General features: G+C 43.5%; 1 long non-coding RNA gene across 1 annotated transcript; it reads left to right on the top strand.

Moving 5' to 3' along the window:
- The first annotated feature begins 21,184 nt into the window (after window positions 1-21,184).
- LOC111075686 lies at window positions 21,185-22,528 on the top strand. Its single transcript, XR_002607966.2, has 2 exons — window positions 21,185-21,302; window positions 22,166-22,528. It is a non-coding gene; the product is annotated as an uncharacterized LOC111075686 (long non-coding RNA).
- The last annotated feature ends 595 nt before the right edge of the window (window positions 22,529-23,123 follow it).

Consider the following 23,123-nt stretch of genomic DNA (forward strand, 5'->3'; position numbering starts at 1 on the left):
GCATGGACTTTGCATCAACGAGAGGAAGTGTTATTTTGCACAACCTGAAGTGACGTTCTTAAGTTACACAGTTAACGGTAACGGAATTAAACCCCCAGAGGATCGAGTCAAGGCGATCACTGAGTACACTCGGCCACAAACTATTTGCGAATTAGGTCGCTTTCTTGGTATAGTTAACTATTACCGTCGCTGCATACCTCATGCGTCAGAGACCCAGGCGCCACTCAACGGTTTGACACGCAACATGAAGAAAAATGACAAACGACCAGTGCAGGTGGACGCCAAGCTCGATTCAAGCACTCGCAAAAATAGCATAGCTAACGCCGCAACCCTCGCTCATCCCAGTCTTAATGCAACACTAAGTCTCACTTGTGACGCCTCCGACACAGCCATTGGAGCGGTACTTGAACAAAATACGAAAGGGAAATGGCAGCCTCTCGGTTTCTTCTCCAAAAAACTCAGCGCTACTGAAAGAAGGTACAGCACTTATGATAGAGAGCTTTTAGCGATTTATGAGGCTATAAAGTATTTCAAACACATGTTGGAGGCCAGGATTTTTGTGATTAAGACTGATCACAAGCCGCTGATATACGCCTTCAACCAGAAACCAGAAAAAGCTTCAGAGAGACAGCTGCGACAGCTGGGGTTCATATCCCAACACTCAACTACAATCTTGCATGTAAGTGGCACTGATAACGTGGTTGCCGATGCCCTCTCCAGGATTAACGCCATCACGATGCCGACGACTCTGGACACAAAAGCTATTGAAACTGCCCAGGCAACGAACACCGAGCTGTCTGAGATATTAAATGGCGACACATCTTTAAATCTACAAGCGATTCCAGTCGACGATGATATCCTATATTGCGATATGGGAACAGGAACAGCTCGGCCATATATTCCCAGTCCTTGCGATTCCATGTATTTTCAAACGTACACGGACTGTCGCACCCAAGTGGCAGGTCAACTCTAAGACAAATCTCTCGAAAATACGTGTAATACGCGCAAAAATGTTCTGGAGTGGTCAAGGAACTGCCTCCCGTGCCAACGAGCCAAAATTCATAAGCAAAACGCTGTGATCCCGGAAAAGATCACCGTTCCCGATGGAAGGTTTGATCACATACATCTAGACATTGTCGTGATGCCCTTGGTTGACGGATACAGATATTGCCTGACAATGATCGACCGATTTTCTCGCTAGCCAGAGGCTGTGCCATTAAAGGATATGACTGCAGAGACCATTTCTGAGGCACTATGTTCGCGCTGGATTTCACGTTTCGGCTGCCCATTGACTATTACAACCGATCAAGGAGCTCAATTCGAGTCGGCACTCTTCAAATCACTGGCCAATAGTGCTGGGAAGCGAGCACATTCACACGACGCCATTCCACCCCCAGTCAAATGGCATGATCGAGCGTTGGCACAGGTCTCATGAAAGCCTCTTTGATGTGCCAACCGGATACACCATAGACCAAGCTGCTTCCAACCGTCATGCTGGGCCTCCGCACATGCTTCAAGGAGGACATTAGGCATCAGCAGCAGAAATGTTATATGGTTGTACTCTACGCCTTCCAAACGAATTTTTTTACGACCTAGACGCGCCTTCGAACCCACTCGACTTTGCCAGTCAGTTCCGGAAAAGAATGCAGGTGGTGAAGCCAACTCCAACTTCGCATCACAGCACACATAAACTCTTCCTGCTTAAAAACATTCAAAATTGCTCACACGTCTTCGTCCGAACTGATGCGGTGAAACAACCCTTGGAGCCGCCGTACACGGGACCATACCCGATTATATCCAAGTCATCAGACCGGGTTTTCCTGATTCGGATTAATGGAAAGGAGACAGCCATTTCAATCGACCGGCTTAAGCCAGCATTTATAGCAAACGACGAGACCAGCCCTACGGAAGATCAGCAGTGGAATGTGCCGCGGACATATGCAAAGAAAAATCAAACCTAAAGATTTGGCACTTTTCTAGGGGAGTACTGTGGCAACCCGGATCGCGGCCCTCTGGCAGGGCCAGCAACAACCTCGAGACGAGATGGCAGCTCCAGCAACGGACTCTCGACAAGTTAGCAGCTTCAGCAACTACGACGACACGCGACCAGACATTGTTATCAAATAATAAGAAATAAAGAGTTATACTAAACGACAGATAGAGCGTACATTGGCCAAGCCGCCAAAGGTTGGTTGTGGTGGCGCCATCTAGTGCTCAAGTGGGTTAGCGAATGGAAGGTCAAGACGGAAAATAAATGCGCTAACAGGTTCAAATGTCAAACTCTCTCTTATGCCGTGGACCTGTTAGAGGACTTGCCGCCAGAACGCTAGCGTCCATCTCGACAATTCCCTCTATAATTTTGATCATGCCGGTTGTGTAGAGCCGCAATAAGTGCGATAATTTGCTTCTCGGTTCTGTGATTGTGCCGAGTTAGAAGAGGGCGACCAGAAAACCCAGATAGCGCTGAGTCCGTTTGGGGTAAGTGTTACCGAGAAAACAAGGGAAAGCAATGGTGAGAAAAAGGTCAAGAAATCTTTTTTTTCTTAGTCTTGGCGCTAAGTAAAAACTCCACCAAGAACTGTGTTGAGTTGCGGATGTAATAAGTATGACTATTTATTAAGACACTTAATTTGATAGAAACATAATTTCAATATTATAACACGCCTCTTTTTTTTAATTTAAATAATATTTAATATTTAATGAGTATTACTCCTACTCCCAACCATATCTGTTAGGTGCTCTTATTGTTCGACCATAGCGCGATACTCTTTGATTACCAACATTCGGATCTACAATACTATCATCAGATGTATGATCAGTGTCACTTTCAGAGTTATATATTCCGGGAGTGTCATATTCCTCAGAAGAACTGGTATCTGATAGTAACCCTTGATCATTTGTGTTATTATAATTTTGACTTATATCTATCAAATTATTTCTATATGTTGCATTTGTGCATTATCATTAAAGTTTCCCGTTTTTATATGTTCTTCATATACGCATTCATCGGTAGCTAATAAATTATTCTTTGTTTTCGCTATGAACCTCCTATTACGTCTAAAATGCTTATCATAAGCATCCTTGACAATATATGCTCTATCATTGACTATGCCAAAAACAATACCATAATTCCATTCTTTTGCAATCTTTTTAAATATAACCAGATTTTCTATATTCAATTTAGGTAACGATTTCGCATTCCTATCATAATAATATTTTTGCTTTGCTTTTTTCTTTTTAATTGTTTCCTGAACGTGCGATTCGCCAATGTTCTTACGGTAAAGAAGCTTTTTTGATACCGGAAGCTTTCCTTTACATAGTCTTCCTAAAAAGAGTTCACTTGGAGACAATTGCATACTTGCAACTGGAGTCACATTTTATTCCAAAATTCTATATTGATATTGATCAATTTCCTTCATTTCAATACAACGTTTTAAAATGTTTTTTCCTATGGTCACACCCTTTTCTGACAGTCCATTGCTCTGTGGGTAGTGTGGACTTGAAAATTGAAGTTGTATGTTATGATTATTCGCAAAATTGCGAAAACTGATCGAGTTAAACGGATTGTTGTCACATTTAAGTTTTGTTGGGTATCCAACGTAATTGAACCGCTTTTGTAAGTTATTAAGTATATAATTTGCTGATTTGCTGTTAAAATATTCAACCATTAGAAAATTTGAATAAGCATCGAAAATAGAGATAAAATCTTTTCCCGCATATTCAAATATATCTATTCCTGCTATATGAAATGGGTACTCTGGAATTTCATCTTGTACAATCGGCTCTTTTTGCCTCTTACGTGTAAATTTCTCGCAAATGGTACACGCTGTTACAATTTCTTTAATTTGCAACGTCATGCCTGGCCAAAAATAGCACATTCGAGCTCTAGCAAGGGTTTTTTCTATACCAAGATGTGTACCATGAAGCTGTTTTATAATTCTTTCTTGCAATTTCAAGACTAGTTTACAGTCACGAAACAGGAGGCCATTTTCAAAATGCATTTCGGATTTATATTTGTAAAACTGCTGAGCAAATTTGTCAAGCATATGATAAGAAGGCCAGCCGTTTTCCACATATTCACGAATTTTTCTATATTGCTCATCATTTTCCATAACCGAAAGGTAAAATTTGTAGTTTTGTTCAGATAAACACGCTGCACGGGTAATGGAATGAATAACGGTTTATAGTTCTGGTATTTCCTCTATTTGTGTTAGTTGTGCTCGGGATAGACAATCTGCAATTAGCATGTCCTTTCCTGGCTTATATTTTACATTTATTTTCGGATATTTTAGTAAGGACATTAACATTCCTTGTAATCGAGCTGTTACGTCGTCGATATCCCTTCTTATCAGCGTCTCAAGTGGCTTATGATCACTTTCTACTGTGAACTCACGTCCGTATATATAATAGTGAAATCTCTGGCAGGCAAAAACAATAGCTAACAGCTCTTTTTCTATTTGGGCCCATTTTTGTTCTGATTTTGACAATGTACGGGAAACGAATGCAATTGGATGACCATCTTGAATTATTGCGCACCCTAAGCCGTCTTTGGATGCGTCTGCGTGTATTATTACTTTTTTTGATTTATCGTAAACTGATAGCACTGGATTACTAGACACAATATTGGTTAGTTCCTGTAGCTCTCTTTTGTGTTCATCAGTCCACTGAAATGCTAAATCATTTCTTGTTAAATTCCGCATATTAGTGGACTTTTTCGAAAGATTTGGAATAAACTTTGCAAGATATTTGAGCAGTCCCAGAATGCATAGTACATCGTTTTTATTTTCCGGGGTTTTAATTTGCAAGATTGCTTCTCGATGCTTATTTTTGGTCTGATTTTCCCTTCAGATAGTATGTGGCCCATAAATTCCACTTCAGATTTGCGGTAATGAACTTTATCAGGGTTAAATTTGACTATATTTATCCTGGCTCTATCTAAAACCACAGACAGTATTTTATCATGATCCTGCTCATCCTTTCCCATAATACCTAGATCATCAAAGAAACTACAACGCCAGGTATATCACCAAAAACTGAACCATGTTCCTTTGAAACATTTCCGGAGAGCTGTTTATACCAAATGGGACACGATTAAACTTTAACCGTCCAAACGGAGTCATAAACGTTGTGAGGTCTGAACTTTTTTCATCTAACTCCATTTGCCAGAATCAGCTGGACAAATCTAGAACTGAAAAAATTTTTGTATCTACCATAACACTAATAAAGTCATCAATTGTTGGAATAAGGAAGTGCTCACGCTTAATGGCTTTGTTAAGCGGCTTTGGGTCTAAACATAATCGCAAACTTCCGTTGGGCTTCTCTACAATTTGCAAGTTATTAACCCAATCCGTTGGATAAGTTACTGGCGAAATGATCTGATCCTTTACTAACTCTTTAAGTTGTTTTTCTAAAGGTTCAAGCAAATTCTGTGGAACACGTTTTTTATAATGAAGTGCTGGCTCTGCGTTTCTTTTAATATGATAGACTGCTTACAAGGAAATTTCCCTAGTTTTTTATCTTTTATTGTGAATGTTTTCATCCATTTTACGTTGTTCGACCCACATTTACTTATCCTGTTGGAAAAATTGTTGAATTTTTCTCTCACGATGCTACTTATACAATTCGTATTACATCTTGTTACCTGCAGCTTGGGTATTGATCGAGTCCATCTTTTTGTAGTCGACCTTCTTCTTTGGTTTCTGCAGAATTTTGAGAAATGGCCAAGCTTCTCATATGAAAAGCATTTAATTCCACGAGCCTTGCATTCTTCTAGGTGATCTGGTCCAAAAACAGCACCGCAATTGTAGCAACGACGAACTTCTGGATTATATTTTCCCTACGCCTCCTTCACTGCATTGACATTCATCACAACCCCGACACTCTCCTGCAACAAGGCTTTGTTGTTGGTAGCTGCCTCAAACGCCTTGCAGTCGTTTACAAGGTCTACAATTGTCTTGTTCTTGCTTCCCAATAACTTTAGTTGTAATTTCTTATCATTGATGCCAATAATGATCCGATTGAAAAGCATTCGATTTTCATATGATTTGCCACACTCGCATTTAAACTCACAATGCTGGGCTTGCTTTTTTATTTTGGTTTCAAAGTCTGAAAATGTTTGTCCATCACTTTGAACAATGTTATTAAACTTGAACGACTCCATAGTAAGGTTTTTTAGTGGAATGCAATAGTTGTCAAATGCTTCTAGTACCACCTTCAGTGTACGAACGATCTGTGTATTTGATGAAGATGTTGCTTCCACGTTTTCTCCTGTCGTGGCATTTGACGATACTTGCGGAACATTTGATCCAATCATATCGTTTGCAGATCCATTATTTGGAAATAAAGTGTTGTAAATTTCTGTTGCTTTTGATCCAGCAAGCCATAAGAATGTTGCAATTTTCTTTGGCTCATTTTCCATATCTTTGCCATTTGCGTTTAGGTACATAAGAAATGTACTCTTCCACTTTGGCCATTCATTTGACATATCTGCACAGTCGAGTTCTGGCAACGCACGCTCATTGGAATACATTTCGACGATTTGAAATAGGTAACTTCTGACACCATGTAATAAGTATGACTATTTATTAAGACACATTTGTTTTAGTAGCATAAGCTTCCATTAGGTTCTCCATTTTTATTCTTGGCGTCTGCCTTCTTCTTGGTGAATACACCTAACTACCGATAATATATCTTATCGATATGTAATTAAAAATAAACATAATTTCAATATTATAACAGGGGATGCAACCAGTCGAAGCCGGCAAGCAAGCAGCAGCAGCAGAAAAGGCAAATGGAATTAAATGCGCATTAATTCGCTGTTGTTGGCTGCAACCGAAACGCGCTCGGCAGAGCGGAGAACAGAGCGCAAGCATATCAAGTCGAGCTGGATCAGTTTCGAATAGCCAGGCGTCTGCATACATACTACGCATCGAGCAGTATAAATTTATGTGTGCTTAAGTGTATGATTCCCGTCGCCCAACGTCCCCAACACCCCCACATCGGTAGGAGAAGAGGCCAAAACACCTGAGGGATCAACGGCGGGATCCGAGTCTTGATCTCTGCCGGAAAAAAGTTTAAGGCGGCGGAAGAAATATAAGGAAGAGGAGGAAGACAAGGAGAGGAGAAATGAGAAGGCAGTAGAGTTAAGTGCAGTGTAAAAGGGGACAACAAAAAATAGTTTAATAGTTAAGTTAAATTCCGTTAGTTCTGACCCTCGTCTTCACGACCGATCCGTGCTAATATGTTTCCCGGCCCTATAACTTGCACTTTTTCTCCACCCACAGCATTCTAGGTGTTCGTCGAGGAAAGCGCTTTCGTCGAGCTGCATGAAAGGTATGAGTGGAATTTTTTTTTGGTTATTACTCAGCTCCGACTGAAAGCGGCAAACAAAGCATAGGTCCGCGAATTGAGTCGAAGGCATAGCATTGATCGGCGCGAAGAGAAGGAACAGCAATAGAGACGGACGTTTCACTCGAAATTGAGTGATTTTCCTTGTCTGCTTTGCGGGTTTTTTTTGCTGGCAATAGGAATAAAGCTCAAGCGGAGCGCAAACTTTTTGTATTGGTTTTTTTAATTTATATTTAGTCATTTTTATTTATTTGCACTTTTATCTCAATTGTTTTATTTACGTTTATTTATATTTATCTATATTTATTTGTTTATTTTATTTTCTAATATGTCGTTGGGTATTATTAATGTTTTAGTCCGTAAATAAGTTTTATAATGTGCTAATAGTTATTTGTATTTGACATCGGCTAATCCTATGCCCTAGAAGAGTTGCCCTAGGAAGGGGCCATTCGGATGTGTGCCAAGGGGCAGAATGGCCAACGGTAGGGTGGGCATGTTACGCCTCATCAACACCTCAGGTCGTAGTAGGAGAACCAGCAGGTGCAGCGGAGTAGTTCCATTCCCTTTAGTGTGTTTGTTGGTCGGAAGTAAGTGGGATTCTCTATCCCGGTTTTCGCTTGTTCCTAGCACGCAACTTATTTAGAATATTATAGTGAAGAAACGCCAATCATGGGAGGGGAGCAAGACCACCACCCCCCTAGCCGAGGAGCCTGAGCTGGAATACACAGCGTGCTCCCCTCTCTCCCATGCCCAACACCGCGACAAAAAATACCCTCGATGGACCCCGATTTCAAGATCAAGAATTTATGTGCTGAAATTATTCATCATCAATACACAGCAATCGAAGCAAAAAGCTGTTCAGCCGGAAGTTCAAACGAACAAAAAAAGGCAGGAGGAGGGTATGGTTAGCGAGGGGTGGGCAGGACTATGACTATCCATGACCTCGCATCTGTGTCAAGAGTTGGGCCAACAACAATTGGGGGATTTTGTGCCCGGGCGCTATGTTTAATAAGCTTACCCAAAAAAAAAACTTTGATTCTTTGTGTTATTTTTTTGGGTGCCAAGTAAATCACATAATAAATGCCAGTGAGAAAGAGAGAGAGGGAGAGAGAGAGAGGGAGAGATGGTGGAAGCAAAGAAGAGTAAGAGAAAATAAAAATTTCAATTATTGAAATGCAAATGGAATACAAATATTTGCATAAAAACACAGGCACTCCTGAGCACTCCTCGCCATCAATCGGCATCACACTTTCCTTTCCTTTACCACCCTCCCCCACCCCGCATCCTGCCCATCAGCTCAGGACTCACTCTCTCGCCCTCTCGCTCTTGGTGATCATTTTTTGGCGTCATATAATTAGATTTTTCCATATTTCCGTGGCTTATTTCCACAGGCTTATCCGCGCATAGCTTTGAGAGAGAGACAGACACAGAGACAGAGATGGGATGAGGCATGGAGGGAAAAAAGGGACAGGAAGAGCTTCCAGTGCATTCCCAAGCCTGGGTGCCGCGAAAAATGTAGGTAAATCCGTGCCTCCTGCTGTACGAGTATTTACCAAGAATGTCCAGGCACTTGGCAAAATAGAAATCGAAGGAGCGCAGAAAAACGATCATCTCATACGACTAGCGGACACCCTTAAAAATATGGAAAGATGTGCCGCAGAGCATACAGCAAACAAACATATTTGAATGATACGTAAGAGCTTTAGAGAAAATTGATCCACATTCAAATTGAGTCACATGCAAGACTATGCAAGACATGAAGGGTATCAAATTATTTCTGCTAAAAAAATTTTTTACATTCCCTGCTGGTGTGTGGAATGTGCCAAGAGCAGGGATAGCCAAATAATCTTAAAAGGGTTCAAATTATGGCCTTGGCAGCCCCAATGCCACAACTTGTTGCATGCCCGAACGAGCGTGGCACTTCCCTCGCATCTACTCATGAAGGGGGGGAGGCTGAAAAACCCCCAAAAGCAAGCTGCTTCTGGACTGCAAAGGGCAGACAAGCGGACAAGCGGATTGGGGTGTGGCCCTGGGGTGGTAGCAGCGGTGGTGTTTATGGGGTGGAAGGGGGTGGTGCAGCTCAATCAATATGGAATGGCATAATTCATATTCAAAACGTGCAGCATTTTCACGGAAGCATTAAGAAAGGTGCCAACGAAATGGAACGATGTGGAGGGAGTGGAGTGGAGCGGAATGGAATGTAATAAAAAGCAGCAGGAGGAGCTCTGAAAGCAAATTAAGTACACATTTTTTCGGATTAGGGCTGGCTAGGAGAACTCTGTTCCGTAGGTGAGAAGCGAAGATGGAGATGGAACTGGCACTAGAGTGCCGTGCCCCGTTGTTGCCGTTCTCGTTTTCCATTTGGTTTCGGAAATTACTGATGACTGGCCAGGAGACCCATCCTTAGAGCCAGAACCATACCCTGAGGGGTAGGACAAGCCAATGCAATCAGCGCCATGTAAAAATCTATTTAAAATTTATAGCAAATCACTGGGGCAAATGGGCGGTACTGGGGCGGCACTGGGGCGGTACTGTGACCGGGAGCGGGCCAGGTTGAGTGCTCATTCAGTCGTTCAATATTGTAAGAGTGTATTCTAAATGCGAATAAACGAACAGCAAATTGCGGGCGGGCAATGCCAGATTGTTGTCGGAATGCCATGCCTCCTACTTGAATGAGTACTCAATGTGGTTGCGGTAGTGGGTACCGAGGGGTAGCCCCCCTCTCTTACTGATTGTTTTTGCCACTCGAAAGCATCTTCATGTCGCCAGCAAAGCCGCAATTTATTGCTGTCCTAATGCCTACCAGTGGAATGGAATGGTACGAGTATATTCAATTTTCTAACCATACTTAACAGAAGAGCCGCAGAGTCTTTATGTTGTGGCTGTCACTCTCCCTCCCCCCACCACGCCAAATGCAAGCGGAAATGCAGGAATAGGCTACGGAAAAGCTCCCCAATGGAATTGCCAACAATTACGCGTAGCATAGCCTTGGAAGTACACGATTTCGAGTGGTTGGATTATATTTTAAAGCATACAAATCATACCTAACCCAAACCAATCCAATGCAATCCACTTAGTTTCGATTATATGGTGTAGAGAATGACCATATCTACTAGATTGGCGAGTCTGGCACAGATCGGATCATTATTATAGCCAAAATGAACAAATCGAAATGGAGGAGACCTCTGCCATGCCCCTTCCCTTACTCATTCACTCTCTCTCCATCTTACACACTCATCCTCGTGCAGTGTGGTGCCCCCTGGCGGATGGGAGCGAGCTATAACGGATGGTGTTGGTGTGAGAAGAGTGCGCAGAGAGACAGATGCACCAAAACGTAATGAAAATTGAATAAAATATTTTATATTTTTAATCAAATATGTGAATTGGTTGGAAAGGGGAAGGAAAGCCTCAACCCCCTTGGCAAGTTGTCAAATTTAGGTCTGGCAGCGAATCCATCATTATCCAGCCATTTCCTGTTTCCTGTCCACGCGGAGACCACGCAGCTTGATTTGCGGCAGACGTGGCAGGGCGGCAGGGTGCAGTTGCAGTGCCCATTGAGGACCACTCTGACGAGATCTGGTTGAAAGTTGCACGTCGCTTGCACACATTTTTGGGCAACCGCACGCCATATGCAACGCCTAATTAAGCCGCCAATAAAATGCATGCCAACCCCCCACTGGGGCCCACGTGGCCCCAGCTGCAATTGTGTGTGTGACTGCAGCTGGAACTGCGTGTGTATGTGTGTGTTTGATGGCGAGCGAATGACATTCTTGTGTGTCGCCTCGCTGCGGGATTTTTTGTAGCTCTATGCGCAGTGGGTGTACGGTAATGAAGCTGATATGTATTCTATGCTGCATGTAGCCGAAGAGGAAGGCCGCTCCCTGCTCCGAAAAAAATGGGAAAGGCCCGGCAGTTGATAAAAGAGATTTGGCAGGAGCTCGCAATGATCGGAAACAGGCCAAGTGCGAAATTATGTGGCGATGGGTCACATATGAAGAGAGGACAGCGAATCTATAAGCCAGATCAAGGGACCAGGCTTAGTGGCATTTGACCAGATATTTGATCGATAGTTCGTACAGCAGCTATAAATATAATTTTTGTTGTGGCGTAAAATATGCTGTACAAAATCCAACTGGTTGGATTATTTAATTACGAAGAGCCTCCTCCTTCAGAATGATAATTATTGCTATAAGTACTATATACGAATAATTTGTGGCTTATAATATGTAAATAATATTCTGTTGGCATATTCTGTGCTAATTACATGTACTTGAACTGCAGCTACTCCATTTTCATGCAATTCAAATAATTTTGTGACGATGGCGGATGCGCATAAGTGGCCAACAATAGCCGTTATTTGAGCTGCTTTTAACGAGATTACATTTTACTTACAAGAGCAATGATGGCCGAGTGACGTGGCATAATTTTCGACGTAAATAGAGTGGGAAGAGGCTCCTAGTTTGCGGGAGAGAGCGGGAGGGGGGTTCCAGTGCGCCAAAGCGCCAGAGCGCAGCAGCTGCCACTTTATTACGTTTATTTCTTATGGCTGGCGCCTGTCATGGCACCACAAAATTTGATCCAAATTGTCTGGCAGCTGTTAAAACATTTCTTTCAAAGAGGAGTCTTTCCTCCTCACCCCTGTTTAACCACCACTGATGCAGCTTTTGTATTTTTTATACACTTGCCAGTGGGCAAAGCTTTCAAAATGTTTCCTGATCAGCATTCACAGATATGCATGTACATATTTGTGCATGTGTATGTGTGTGCTCGTGTAACTCTACAGTACAGTATGGCCACAGTATTGAAGAACGCTTAACGGCTTTTGCTGCAGACAGGCAGAAAGGGTTCACTCACTCACTCAATACGTAATATGTATCCATTACTCAGAGCACTGTTTGCAAATGTTAAGATAAAAGTTTCACTTCTTTCGCTATTTTTTTTTAGCTATGCCCCTCTGTACTTTGACGATGAAACCCTCTTGCAGGGCCATCCGCCGTTGCTTTTGTTTCGTTTTGCGTTTCCGCTTACCTTCCGCTCTCATTTTTTCTCTCAGTTTTAGTTTTAGCGCTGACCGTTCCGTTTAGCCGTCATTGTTCAGGATTGGCTCAGCGTTGCTCTGGCGATTGTTATTTGTGCTGCTGCTGCTGTTAACAGTTACCAAAATGGCCAGCTACCGCCTTTGGCATTTCATAATGCCGTCCTGCTTATGTTTCTGCCACAGAATCAGAGGAGCATGGCCCTGGCACGAGAGAGCATCGAGGAAGAGTGACAGGGAGCGAAAGACTGATCTGTCTGACTGAGAGAGACTGAAAACTGTTTCGCCGTGTTGCAGTTTGTGGCCGCCACTTTGAACGCGCGCTGGCGCCTGGATTTTTATTTGGTGCGTGGGTGGGGACGACGAAGCGTGGAGTTTCCTGGCAGTGGCGTTGAGCTGGGCTGGGCTGGCAGTGGAGAAGGTCTGGGGAATAAGGACCTTCGAGTAACATAATAAAAAGGCCAATTTGAGTGGCGGCGGCAGAGCAGCTGCTGGGCCGTTCTCTGAGCCAACATGAAAATTTGCTTGAACGCCATTAACAAACAGCCAGCGGGGCCTGCGTCAAGGAAGAGCCAGCGCCAGGGCCGGAGACGGAGCCAAAGCTAGCGCCGAAGCCAAATGTCGAGCCAACTGCTGCTCTCCACCTTACACTCTCCGTTTCACTGCCTTTGATTAATCCGGTAATACAGTACAGTGAATGCTAACATGAGCGGAAACTCAAGAGCAGAGCGTAATCTTTAGTAATCTCATCTCTCCATCCGTTTGGCAAAACACAAACAAAGAGTTGCTAGCGCTGGTCTCTCTGAGAGCCGAGAGAGCGAGTTGAAAAAGTGATTTATCCTTACCACAGCGGACTGCTGTGCTCGATTTTGTGACCAACAAATGAGTCCGGGAAAGAGCGAATTAAGTGATCTGCGCTCCCAAAGGTTTGGAAATGTTCGAGGAAGTGTACCTGCTGGAGTTTCCCCAAAAGTGTGCTTTACTGTACATAATTTTGCTTTTGCTCCCTCTTGTTTTTCAGGGTGTTCTTCTTTTTGCCTTTCGTACGTTTTTTTTGTTTTCACTTTTAGCTAGCGGCATTCAATTAAGCGGCTCGTTGGTCCCATCCCATGCCATCCTCCATCCACAGACCCGAAACCAGACTCCCCATTCCCTATTCCTTTTTTCCCTCTCCTGCCAGGAAATCGCCCTCAGCGGTCAGCTATTAGTTTGCTACATTGTACGAGAGACTTTAACAAATGCTGATGGCTGATTGTTGCCCCGCCGTACCTAATTAAATGCAGCGCCCGAAACTTTTTAATTGCTGGCACGCAAGATGGTGCCACCGGCGTGCCGCGGCGGCGGCTTCCAGTTCCCCAACTGGCAGGGAGGAAGTGAATTTTAAAGTACAAACTCATGTCATCGGCTGTGTTACCGCAGATAACTGTCAAACTTGCTGGATTGCTAGTTAACATTTACAGGTTACTGGTTACAGTTTACAGGATTGTGGTCAGCGAGTTTCATGGTTGGGTGATTGATGATAATTTTTGGCATCCAAATCCATCAGTACAGTGAGTAGCATTTAAAAGCGAATGTATGTGCACTTAATTACTATAGGAGGGGTTTATAGCATGTTTGAGAATGTATTCAAGCTTTGATGATGAATACTTGATGCACATATGTACATATGCATGTAAATGTGAGCCTCCAATGGGAGTCAGAGATTATAGAGACTAGAAATGCCGCTTATTGCTGATTGCTTTTGGTGTAAAATATTTCCTTGATTATTTTATCATACTATTATATTATTTTTATTATATTTCCACTGCAGCAAGAGTTGCACTTTTCTTATTAGCAAGAATCTGAATAATTGAGTTTCTTGTAATTTGCTGCAAAGTGATTTAATTAATATTCAAGAAATGTGTGGACTTTCTCCTTTGGCCAGCACAAGTTCCGCTTGGCGTTGTCCTGGCTTGCCTTATCTTTGGTCGCTTTTCTCTTAGCTACTCGAAAATGTCCTGTCCGCTGTAACATGTGGATTTTAGTGTCGCTAAATCGCTTGGGTAACCTCTTGCTGCTGCTGCTCATGGGACTGGGACTGGAAGTGGGTGGGTGAGCCACTGTGGCCTGGTTTATTATCATCCACAGCCACCAACCGTTGCCACATTCCCATTTCATCCGTACCCCATACCCAACCACATTCTCTTTCTCATTCTTTTTGTGTACTCTCATCTACGGCATTTGTTAATATCGCTGGCTTAACTAAGTCCCAATGACTTTTATATGACTATCCCCAGTCTCTCCCCCCTCCACCACATACATATGTATGTATATCTGTTTGTGTGTGTGTGTTGTACAGCCTTTTGGATTGCCATTACGGCTCTGAAATGGTCGTAAAAATACCGCAGCAGCTTCTATTTCTTCTTCTATGATGTTCCTTTTGGCTGGCAGTCAGTGCGGCCCCCCCAGCCCCCCAGCCCACCGTGCGTATTTAACTGTATATCACTGTGTCTGTGTGTGCTAAAGCGCGTTAAACCGCAATGCGTGCCGTTGTCTATGCCACACAGACACACACAGACAGAGACAGCAATTCAGTGGGCTATGTGGCCATGTGGCATGTAGCAGCCACGCCCTCTAACATCGTCGAAGTAAATTGCTTGGCTGGCATTTAATTTGATCTTTTGTTTGATTGTCTGCGTTTCGCTTTAATTGAATTTTATGATGATGCTGCAGCCCACAGCCCACAACCCACATCCATAACCTAAAACCCTAACCTGTAACGCTTGTAGCAGCAGCTATAGCGTTCTCTGTCGGCCAGCGGGTGGTCAGGTGGCGCCCTCTAGGGCTCAGAGCGAATGATCGGGTCAAGGAATTATTCGGAGGGAAAGAGAGTAACAGGGACAAATGTCAGGCCTTTCACTTAGTGGCCCTTAACCTTTCCTATTCCACGAGGTTGGCGCTTAAACGGAAGCGTATAGCTCGATCTCTTGCTTTTGGTCCCCCAGTCAGTGCGGTTGTGCGGAGTGGAAAAACTACTTTCTTTATACGCGCATACACACGAGGAAAGTGCAAAGTGGCTGTGAAAAGGTTCAGAAAGGTGGAGGTTTATTTTCGTGTTGAATTTCGTTGAATTGATCTTGGCGCCCGTTAGCTATCGCTGGGCAGAGGCGACGCCGCAAAGAGGTGCCCTTAAGTTGGATACGGAGTTGGCGGACCGCTCCCGCAGTCCAGGAGAAGATCAACAGAGGAGTCCCGCTCCATCACCCAGATAGGCGGCAGTTAATACATGCAAAAGCTTTGAAATATACTTGTAGCACATGAGTCTGGAAACCAAATTTGGTTTCTCTAGCTCTTATAGTCTCTGAGATCCAGGTGCTGAACAAGACGGACGGACGGACAGACAGACATGGCTATATCGACTCGGCTATTGATGCTGATCAAGAATATATACTTTATGGGGTCGGAAACGTTTCCTTCTCTGCGTTACACACATCCACTTTTACCACAAATCTAATATACCCCTTAACTCTTTTTTGAGTACGGGTACAATAACTACAATCATATTTGATTTTGAAATGCGATTTTTAAATACAAACATAGTGAAATTAAATAGAATTCACTTTGATTCAAACATAATTGTATTAAAATGGCTTTTTTAATACGGTCATATTTAAACTTAATACAAAACATTTTAAAATAAATATAATATATTAAATTTGTAGTTTAATATGTTTCATATTTAAATTGAATATTAGAATGACTTGATTTCAAAATGTTTGTTTTAAATTCAAAAGGAAAACTTTTTATTTTAAATATTCCATATTAAATGAAATTAAATATTTTTCGTGTTTATTTTAAATATGTGTATATTATTTGTTGTATGTCCCTCGAATTCCCAACTGGCTCACGCTGCTGCAGCCTTGAACACACAGTTAAATTATCTTTGCGCAGGGGCATAATCACAACCAATTCAGTTCTACTCATGTTGCGATTATTTCTAGTTAAAAACTTTGACCAATTCACAGTGTGAATTTTACATCATGAGGACTTTAAATGTAGTCCGCTTAGGCTAAATAATAACCAATTAGCTCAAAAATACTCAATATAAATATGAAACATTTAATATTTAATCATGCAATATTTTTAAATTAAATATGAAACATATTAGATTTAGATGAAAATCAATGGCAGAAATATTAAAATCTAAGTGAAAATATTAAAATTTCAGGGCTTTTTTCTATCGGTGCGCCTGTTCGCTTAATACCAGCAGCGCTCACGAATAGCAGCTTAGGGGGCAATGGAAAAGGGAAGATCAGCCGAAATTCTAGCAGGCAGAGCTAGTGCTTATCGGATGGCTAGCTAGTACCTGTGAACCGGGCAGTGGGACAGCTGCGTCGACGACCCTTCGCTATTGGGAACGAGGGAATCGCGAGAGATCCCCTTGTGGATCCGGGCAGCGAATCACCAGAGCATATCAGATGCCAAAAAAAATGTGTTATTAGTTCGTGTATTTATACCCGTACTCAAAAAAGAGTTAAGGGGTATGTTGAGCTACTGAGCTTCTTCAGTAGCGTTGTTTTGCAAGATTATTTAAGAGACGATGATTGTTCAGTTAATATATTCACAATTTATTTTACTTAAGTTAATGTATATGTATTATCCGAAACTAGCGAAAGGTGTGCGAATTTAATGACGAGAGTTAATGATGGGTCGATTGAAGACGGGGGGGCCGGTTCAAGACTGTTGAAGTTGATATGTTTATGTTAGGGTTAGTTTAGAACTCTGTGGCAGGCAGGTCACTGTGCCAGACAGCCAAACGTTTTACTACGGTGATGATCGAATTTGAAGTGTGTTCTGCTTTTCCTGATGAGCCTCCCCCACAGCGGCTGACTAACGCCGAGAAAGAGCAACGCACCAGCAAGAGCATAAGTGCAAGCAAACAAACGGTTATAAAGAGAGACATTAGATTAAGAGATGATCAACTACTCTTTGTGCTGCCATGGGCCGGCGCTTAGCCGAACATACTCCCCCCGTTGAAGAGCACGGGTCTTTAACATCCTTCTTTGGCAGCCACATTTCCTTTGTTGATCCAGGTGACGTCTTTAGTATAGCCACTCCGGAAACCATGCCTGACTCGACGAAGAGGTCCAATACTCGTGCGAGGGGGCACTTTAGACTGGTTAACTGAAAATAACACAGGAGAACGTGGATCTGATGCGCGAGACTGAGACACCTCTCCTGCAATTATCCATCCTAGCCTGGTTTCCTGAAGACGTGGCAGACCAGCTCCCAATTGGATTTGGCCAATGCAGAGAAGCTCAAAGAACAGTCCCGCTCCAATAAGAATGTCCACAGGTTGAGACTTGTAGAACTTGGGATCCGCTAACTGTGTGTTGCAGGGAATGTTCCAGCTGTTTAGGTCGATATTGCAGTTAGGTTGACTGGACGTAATGGTGGGAGCAACTACTGCCGAAATGGTCGTGGCATAACTTGATGTGCGTGATTCCAGGTTGATATCTACGCAGCATCCTTCCGATGTGGCACGCGACTCGCCGAGACCAGACACCAAAACATCCGACACTTTCCTTTGAAGCTGCAACTGCTGAGCCAGGCGAGAAGTAATGAGATGCACCTGCGATCCAGAATCAAGCAAGGCACGGCATGGAATAAGTGTACCAGAGCGATTCCTTACGCTGATTATGGCAGTGGCAAGAAGAACGATGTCCTGCCTGTGACTCTGGGCCAAAAGCGATGTGGCTGACGCTGTTGCAGTATGTACAACGCCAGAGGGTCCCGCGGGCAATTGCGGAGCTGATGTAGAATGTGACAGTGATGGCAGAATGGATTGAGAACCGAAAGACGGGGACTCGAAGTGAAGTAGAGTGTGATGTCTGGCACCACATATTCGGCAGGATCGAGAATGACATGCACCCTGCGTGTGGCCTGCTCGGAGACAGTTGGTGCACAGTGACAGCTTCTTAGTTTCCTGAAGCCGAAGTTGAGCGGAAAGATTCCCAAATTGTGAACACGCATAAATGGAGTGTCCTGGATCACCGCAGAATGTACAGACCTTGGAGCTGGTTGCGATTAGACAGTGTTTCCGACTGCTCTGGGTGTACATATCATTTGCGTGCTCTTGGGTTTCCAACCTCTGGCATCTCTGCTCCAGAAACGTGGCGAATTGCTGGCTGGAGGGTATGCTATCCAACGACGAGCATTCCTCCCACTTGGTTTGTGTGGCGCTGTCCACCTTCTGTAGTAGGCTGTGTATTAGGATGCAGTCAGCAATCTGCTCCTTTGTCCCCATACTTTGTAACGCTCGCAGATTGGCATTAACTGTATCCGAAAGGGACCGTAGTTGGGAAACAGATGAGGCCTCGACACGCTGCAAGCTCAGAATGTCTGTGACATGTGCCTGAAAGATGAGACGCTTGTTATTAAATCGTTTGCTGAGTAAATCTAGAGCAATAGGATAGCTGGCGTGGCTAAATTCCAGCGACGAGATCGTGTCCAGCGCTGGTCCCTTTAGGCATGATCGTAAATGCTGCAGCTTCTCGACATTCGTAAGGTCAGGGTCCTTATCTATAATGGAGGAGAACATGCCCCAAAACGAGGAATACTGAGCGTAGCCCCCACCGAACTCAGGAAGCTTCAACTCCGGCAGGCGTGGCCGACTTTGCACGACGACCGTAGTTGGGGCCTCTCCTACATGGTCCGCCCGCATTGTTGAACATGGTAGCATTGTGGGCTGCCGCTTGTTTAACTCTCGCTTCATGCGAATCTCCAGCATGACCACGCACTCGTCAAACTCATCCCTCAAGGGACTACCGATCTCATCGAGATCAATCTTCTCCAGGGCATTATGGTGCTCGTTGAATGAAGCTACAAGATCCGCTAGCAGCTTCAGCCTCACGTTCAGCTCCTCCTCACTGAGCTCGCCAATCCTCTCCTTGCCGACGGCCGTTTCGATTCTCCGTGCCGCCCCTAGCATGGATTGCACCTTGCGCTTGTAGAATGCAGCTTCCGAATCAACGAACAATGGTGAGGGGGGCAAGATCGAAGGGGTGCTATTAGAAGCCATCGTGTATGTTCAATAGAAAAGATGGGCTTAGAGTTACTGAGAGAGTGTAGAGGTTAACAGCCGGTGAATAACCTCGAACAGTTTTACACGAACTGTACAATCGATCGCAGCGTTTAAAAAACACACAGTCTTGCAGTTTTACAGAGCAGCAGCGAGAGCTAACAGTTTGAAACGCACTGCACTTGTGCATCCGACAACAACAAAGGCATGCACACTGAGAGCACGAAACCGAAACGAAACAACAGCAAGCAAGCAGACCGCAAAGCAGATGACGCGAGAACCGTTTCTGTTGCTTGTGCACAAACGATGAACCGAAACACCGTGGTTCAAAGCGAATTTATCCAACGAAAATGTTTTTTGTGATACAATTTAAAGAGTTTATGTTTATATCACGTCGGGGTCACCAAATGTTGAGCTACTGAGCTTCTTCAGTAGCGTTGTTTTGCAAGATTATTTAAGAGACGATGATTGTTCAGTTAATATATTCACAATTTATTTTACTTAAGTTAATGTATATGTATTATCCGAAATGAGCGAAAGGTGTGCGAATTTAATGACGAGAGTTAATGATGGGTCGATTGAAGACGCGGGGGCCGGTTCAAGACTGTTGAAGTTGATATGTTTATGTTAGGGTTAGTTTAGAACTCTGTGGCAGGCAGGTCACTGTGCCAGACAGCCAAACGTTTTACTACGGTGATGATCGAATTTGAAGTGTGTTCTGCTTTTCCTGATGAGCCTCCCCCACAGCGGCTGACTAACGCCGAGAAAGAGCAACGCACCAGCAAGAGCATAAGTGCAAGCAAACAAACGGTTATAAAGAGAGACATTAGATTAAGAGATGATCAACTACTCTTTGTGCTGCCATGGGCCGGCGCTTAGCCGAACAGGGTATATTAGATTTGTGGTAAAAGTGGATGTGTGTAACGCAGAGAAGGAAACGTTTCCGACCCCATAAAGTATATATATTCTTGATCAGCATCAATAGCCGAGTCGATATAGCCATGTCTGTCTGTCCGTCTGTCCGTCTGTCTGTCTTGTTGAGCGCCTAGATCTCAGAGACTATAAGAGCTAGGGCAACCAAATTTGGTTTCCAGACTTATGTGATATCCCACTGCTACAAGTGTATTTCAAAATTTCGCCCCGCCTCCTTCCGCCCCCACAAAGGACGAAAATCTGTGGCAGGCACAATATTAAAGATACGATAAAACTAAAAACGCAGTATCGTAGAGAATGACCATATCTACCAGACTGCCGAATCTGAATCAGATCGGATCATAATTATAGCCAGAATGAAGAAATTAATTTTTAGTTGCTTCCCCTCTCCCACCCGTTCCGGACAACTCAACTCATTTTCCTTCTCGCTCGCACACGCTGCCGCGTTCAGTGCGCGAGCAACCCCTAGCGGAGGAGATGTAGAATATGAATGGAACATGTACAATCTACATGTTAGATGTAGAATAGACATTGTAGATGAGATGTAGATAGCAGATGTAGCAAAAAAATGTAAAATGTAAATTTTTTTTTTTTCTAAAATTCTTAAAAATTATAAGCTCAATAATGTATATACTGACTGAGTACGGGTATAAGTAGAGTCGTGTCCCCAGAAACGACTCACACGTTCCTTCTCGTTTTTTTGTATGTTTAAGTTAAAAGAAAATGGTCTAACTTTAACCTTTCCGTTTGTGTCGCAGCCAGATAAGCAAGTGTTTGTGCAGTGAGCAGTGAGAGCGAGAGATCAGGGAATGCGTGTTTAGAACATTTTGGTTCCGTCCCGGTATTTTTCCTCTCTCCCCTTTCTTCCTATTAAAGTTACAGCAGTACGTCGGTGAAAGCGCTTTCTTCGATGGATTCCTGATAAGGGTGAGTGTTTTTTTTGGCCACATAAGTCGGCATTTTTGTATAACGGACAAACAAGCAGAAAAGCATTTATACGCGGACTAAATTAATTATGCGCCAGCCCATTCTCTGCCATCAAAGTTTACGCGCAGCACTTCTTGCGAGCCAACGTCACATTTCAAAAAAAAAAATTCGATTAATTGCCTATTAATGCGCGCTTAAATATTTATTCATATTAGTTCGTATTTATTCATATTTATTTACTATTTGTTCGTATTTGTTCATATTTATTCATTCTTAGTCCAGTTAATACCATTGTAGCTTAAGTATAGCGGTATGTTCAATTTTTTTTTAGAATTTAGAATATATTTTTTAATGTTTTAATCTGCTTTTATTTTGCCTTAGCTAGCACTCTCCCCATGTAGGTGTCCCTAGGCGAAAGGGGCCATTCCATCTTTAATGAAGGCGGCTTGGAATGGCCAAGGTAGGGCGGGCGACACGATCTCAATAACACCAGAGATGTAGACAAAGCTCCTCGCAGCACAGACCCTAGCTTTCTTTTGTAATTCAGGGATAAGTAGTTCCTCCCGGTTTAGTTTCGTCGTAGCACGCTACTTCATTTTCGGTATGATGAGTATATGCCACCAGCATGAAGGAGGGGAAAGATCATCACCCCTAATAGCCGACGAGCAGAAGCCAGAAACCTTAAGCGTGCGCTTCCCCTCACTGACCAACACCTAGCCTGGAATAATTTATATATATTTTTGTTCGTGGCTTGGCAAATGAAACGTTACAAATCCTATGTACCATATGTATATATGTATCTGATTACATTTATCCCGTTAGAGAATAATAAAAGTTGTCTCATCTTTTGCGGCTTCTCACAGGGCGCAATGGCAATGGACTGCAGTAGGTGGCTGGATTGATAGCGGAAACTGCGAATGGCAAGCCATCGATGTATCTGTCTCTCGGCGCTGCGCTGCGGCACGCCAACCAAACAACCAACCAAACCAACCGTCAACAGCCAGCATCAGGCTTCAGCAGCAACTGTGTCACAACCGCAGCTGAAATAACAACAAAAGTTTCACAGCTGCTCATACATATATACATACATGCAGAACATACATATGTACATACTCCATAGTGCTCCAAAGTGCACAAAGTCGAATACCCTACCCACAACCTGTACAAGTGTATTTATCTCCTGGTTTGTTCACCACATAATAAACTAAATGAACAGTTGCACTCACGATGGCCGGAAAAGAAGATATACATATAGTATATCAATCCTTACATATGTACATATGTACACATGTATACTATATACTATATACTATACCATAGATTCGGGCACGACGACGACGCAAACTGCCCGATGTGCGGCGTCGAGGAGACCGCGGAGCATATACTCCTCACCTGCCCAAGGTTCGCAGAGCAGCGGTTGAACATAGGTGGAGACTCGCTTAGCGCGGGTGCCCTCACGAGCGAGATGCTTCGCAGCGAAGACTACTGGTTCCGAGTATCTGAGTACGCATCAGAGGTCATGCGGAAGCTGAGAGAGCTGGAGCGGCTGCGCAACGGCAACGAAGGAGGGGTCTAAATCGACCCGCCAGTCCCTGCGAAGCAAAGCTTCGCGGCAGTCCCGCAGGTTTCTGGCACCACCCCCCCCCTCCCCCCCCAACCCTTTTTTTTTCCACCCTTAGTTATAATCTACTGTTACCCTACTGTTACCCAATAATAAATGATATAAAAAAAAAAACACATGTATACTATATATGCGCTAAAGGGTCAGTGGCAATTCTCTAGAAGGGGATCCAGTTTTCAATGAGCGATTGGAGTGGCAGC

Source organism: Drosophila obscura, unplaced genomic scaffold (assembly GCF_018151105.1).
Source record: "Drosophila obscura isolate BZ-5 IFL unplaced genomic scaffold, ASM1815110v1 contig_97, whole genome shotgun sequence".
NCBI classification, from domain to species: Eukaryota; Metazoa; Arthropoda; class Insecta; order Diptera; family Drosophilidae; genus Drosophila; species Drosophila obscura.